Here is a 5,195-nt window from a genome sequence, read left to right as displayed (position 1 = left end):
CTGTAGGAAGCATGTGTACAAAGGCATGAGGCTTTAGGAGACTCAGATGCTCAGAGGACAGTAGGGATTCCACTCAGTGATTTCTTTACAAGTGCTATCTCATTTTGTCTCCCCAACACCACTGGGGAAAGATAGGACTTTCCCCATTTTTCAGTGAAGAGGCTGAGTATCTGAGAGGACAGGGGATAGGAATAAACACTGGACCCCAAGGTCAGTTTGAACTGAAGGGTTGGCAGTTTAAACTCACCACACACTCCCCAGAAACACTATACAAGGTGGCTATGAGTGGGAACTGACTCAATGGCACTTAACAACAACAACACTGGTAAGGGTAGATCAGGGGTTTGAATCTAGTTATGAGTCAATCCTAACAGCTGTGAAACACCAGTCTATTTTGAACCATGGCCATTTTTGAGAAAGAACCTATTTAATCAGTTCATTCTAGAGACTTTGCAAGCTCCTGCAGCCAGAATGCTCCTTGGAGGCCAAGATGGCCAAACTTGGTCTCTCATACTTTGGACATATTATCAGGAGGTATCAGTTGCTGGAGAAGAATATCATGTTTGGTAAGGTGGAGGGTCAGAGAAAAAGAGAAACACCCCCAACAAGGTGGATTGGCCAAGTGGCGGCATCGATGGACTCGAGCATGGCAACAGTAGTGAGGTGGGCCCAGGATCAGGCAGTGTTTTGTTCTGCTGTGTATAAGGTCACTATGAGTCAGTACCGACTTGATGGTACCTAATAACAACAACAACAGGTATAGTGCTGTGAGTTAATGTGCTGGACTGCAAAGTTGGTTTGAACTGCAAAGTCAATTATTCAAGCTCATCAGCTGCTCCTGGGAAACCCTATACAGTGTTTCTATGGGTCAGAACCGACTCAATGACACTCAACAACAACAACAGTTAAGGACAATGGACATTTGATCTCAACTTGCCTTTCATCTGTGGGATACTCACTGTGCTCCTGACTCTGTCAGTCATCTGTTGATGCTACACACAAGTCACTGTGGGTTACCACTAGACTGAGATTTTAAAATTTTGCCTTTATATTAGCTTGCTGTGCTAAATATAGTGGTGACTCCCTTCCCATCCCTACTCCCCAAGAAAAGACTGTTGAAACTATAATACTGAAAAGGAAAATAGTTTGGTTTAGGGCAGCTAATCTGACCCTTCACACAAATTTCCTAACAGTTCATGCTATAACTAAGTGCCACATTTGAGCATCTTAGCGGGGTTTGGATGGTGCTAGTTTTCACACATGTCCAATTCAGAGTTTCTGGAAGGAATTGTGAATCAGCCAACAAAATTTATAACAGAAACAGAACAGCACACAAGAGAACTTCATGTCTTTGAGAGAAAACACTGTCAGTGAAAACAAGGATACAAAATAACCATTATAAGCTGAATTTCTCAGACAACCTTTCTCAAGTGCAATGATAAATTCTTTACCTTCCATCCCCTGGCTCATATCCTTCTGAAAGGACACAGTTTGCCAGATCACATCTTATGCATTTTCATAGTTCACTGCATATAAGATAAACACAGCACTTCCAACTGAAAAGGCAGGAAAAGCAAGACTATTTTCAGACAGTTTAGAAGTGGCCCCAGTTTCTGAGCCATGGCTAATTCTCCATCTCTTACATCTAAGTAATTTCTACAAACTCTTTCTAATAAAGGGCTATCTGGGAGTCAGGGCATGTCACTGTCTTCTGGGGTTAACACCTATTCTGCTTAACTCAAGGAAGATGAGTCCAAGGTGAAAGCTTTCGGGGAAAATAAGAAGGTGTGCTCCACCTGTATAAGGTAATAAGAAGGAGACTTTCTGAAATATCCACAGTGACTGACTCCTACCTGTATTCTATCCTGTTTCACCCTTCGGCAGTGGCACCAGAATGAATATAAATTTAATGAACAAGGCATGGCAGGGTCTCCATGGAAAGTGTATGTGTAACTCACCGGCCAGGGACATGAAGAGGACCACCACTGCAGAGAGCTGCCAGCTCATGGCTGACATGCGTGGAACGGCTGCCTTGCCAAACGTTGGCTCTACTGCTGGAGGAGCTTCGTCTTCTGACTGGTACCAGGCTGATTTCTGGGCAGTCCCCAGAAACCAAGAGGAAGCAGTAGTTGTTTGTCTCTCATTCAATTGTGACTGAGAAACCGAAAACACTTATAGGAGAAGTGGCTGAGAAGCACATCCAAGTGGTGCACTGAGGGAGGGAAACCACAAGTGGTCCTTGGGCAAAAGTAGGCACTTTTCATCTCTGCTTTTAGTGTATGGGAGGGGTGGGCAGGCCAAGGTGAAGGACATCTGGGTTATTCTCCACAATTGGGAGTGGGTCTGTGGTAGTGCCAGCTTCCTCCTCTCAGAACTTGAGTTCACTCTTTTCTCTAAGCTGTAAATCCAGAGGTCCTTCTCAGCCAGGAGAAAACCAGTTCTTTAGTCATGAGGGTGAGTTTGAGTCTTAAAACCTGGTGCTGGGTGTATTTATAAAGGCTCGGAGGCAACACAAATCCATGTCCATACCATGTTGCTGTGATGCTGGAAGCTATGCCACCAGTATTTTAAATATCAGCAGCATGGTCCATAGTGGAGAGATTTCAGCTGAGCTTCCAGACTAAGACAGACTAGGAAGAAGGAGAGGCAGATTACTTCTGAGTGTTTAACCACTGAAAACCTTATGAATAGCAGTGGAATATTGTTAGATATAGTGTCTGCAAGATGAAAACATCATGAATAGCACCAGAATACCATCAGATATAGTGCAGGAAGATGAGTCCCTCAGGTTGGAAAGCACTCAAAGTATGACTAGGGAAGAGTTGCTTCATCAAAGTAGAGTTGGCCATGGTGATACAAATAGAGGAAAGCTCTTGGGACCTTCATTTGCTGATGAGGCACAATTCAAAATGAGGAGAAACAGCAGCAAACATCCTTTGATAGTCAAATCATGGAATATATGAAGTATGAATCTAGTAAAATTGGAATGGAACACATAAAGATCGATCTACTAGGCATTGTTATTAGGTGCTATCAAGTCGGTACCAACTCAGCAACCCCATGCACAGCAGAATGAAACACTGCCTGGTCCTGCCCCAACCTCACAATCACTGCTATACCTGAGCCCATTGCTGCTGCCATGGTGCCAAGTTATCTTGTTGGGGGTCTTCCTCTTTTTCTCCAACCCTCCACTTTATCAAACATGATATTCTTCCTCAGAGACTAGTCCCTCCTGACAATATGTCCAAAGTATGAGAAATGAAGTTTAGCAATCCTGGCTTCCAAGGAGCATTCTGGCTGTACTTCTTTCAACACAGATTGGTTTGTTCTTTTGACAGTCCATGTATTTTAATATTCCTCTCCCATACCATAAATCAAACACATCAATTTGTCTATGGTCTTCCTTATTCACTGTCTAACTTTCATATGCATATGAAGTTACTGAAAATATTAAGGCTTTGGTGAGTTGTATATTAGTCCTCAAACTGACATCTTTGCTCTTGAACACTTTAAAAAAGGTCTTGTGCAGCAGATTTACCTAATGCAATACATCCTTTGATTTCTTAACTGTTGCTTCCATGAGTGTTGATGGTTGATTCAAGCAAAATGAAGTCTTTGATAACATCAATCTTTTCTCCATTTATATGGTTATTGTTTATTGGTCCAGTAGTGAGGATTTTTGTTTTCTTTACATTGAGGTGCAACCCATACCTAAGGTTGTGCTCTTTGATCTTCATCAGTAAGTATTTTAAGTCCTTTTCACTTTCAGCAAGCAAGGTTGTATCATTTGCATATCACAGGTTGTTAATGAGTCTTCCTCCAATCCTGATGCCACATTTTTCTTCATAGAGCCCAGCTTCTCAGATTATTTGCTCAGCATACAGGTTGAATAAGTATGGTGAAAAAATACAACCTTGCCACACACCTTTCCTAATTTTAAACCATTCAGTATTCCCATGTTCTGTTCAAACAACTGCCTCTTGGTCTATGTACAAGTTCCTCATGAGCATAATTAAGTGTTCTGGAATACTCTTTTCCCACAATATTGTCCATAGTTTGTCATGATCCACACAATTGAAAATAAAGTTAATAAAGCACAGGTAAACATCTTTCTGGTATTCTCTGCTTTCAGCCAAGATCCATCTGTCATCAGCAATGATATCCCTCATTCCACATCCTCCTCTGAATCTGGCTTTAACCTCTGGAAGTTCTCTGTCACTACATGGTTGTGGCTGTTTTGCATTATCTTCAGCAAACTTTTACTTGCCAAATTAGTGTGCAGGAATGAACTGGTATAGGACATTTTGAATTTGACAATCATCATTTATTATGCCAGAAATGACAAATTAAAGGAGGAATGGCATTGCATTCGTCATTAAAAAGAACATTTCAAGATCTATCTTGAAGTGCAATGTTGTCTGTGATAGGATAATGTCTATACATTTACAAGGAAGACCAGTTTATACCACTATTATTCAAATTTACATACCAACCACTAAGCCAGTGATGATAAAATCAAAGAATTCTGCCTATTTCTCCAGTGTGACATTGATCAAACATACAATCAAGATGGATTGATAATTACTGGTGATTGGAATTCAGAGGTTGGAAACAAAGAACAAGGACCTATAGTTCTAAAATATGGCCTTGGTGATAGAAATGATGCTGGAGGTCACAATAGAATTTTGCAAGACCAATGACTTATTCCTTGCAAGTACCTTGTGTGGTGTTGTGGGCTAATGCCTCAGACTGCAAAGTCATTTGAGCTGCAACATCGGTAGTTCAGGCTCCCCAGCTTCTCCTTGGAAACCCTATACAGGGTCGCTATGGGCCGGAATCGACTGCACTTAACAACAACAACCTTTTTTTTCTTAGTTGATGAATCTAGAGTCCTCAGCCTCTCCCCCTCTCCATGCCCCTAACAACAACAACCTTTTTTTTCTTAGTTGATGAATCTAGAGTCCTCAGCCTCTCCCCCTCTCCATGCCCCCATCTCGAACCCCAAGATGGATAGACCCTAAAAGACAAGCTCTCCAAAATCAAAGATAAAGACAGCATCTTGAAAGCAGCCAGAAAAAAGAGAAATATAACATACAAAGGCAAGCAAATCAGATTAAGCTTGGCTTTCTCAACAGAAACCATGCAGGCAAGAAGGCAATGGGGAGAGATATATAAAACCCTGAAAGAAAAAAACT

Source organism: Chrysochloris asiatica, unplaced genomic scaffold (assembly GCF_000296735.1).
Source record: "Chrysochloris asiatica unplaced genomic scaffold, ChrAsi1.0 scaffold00135, whole genome shotgun sequence".
NCBI lineage: Eukaryota > Metazoa > Chordata > Mammalia > Afrosoricida > Chrysochloridae > Chrysochloris > Chrysochloris asiatica.
Note: the sequence above shows the minus strand (reverse complement) of the source record.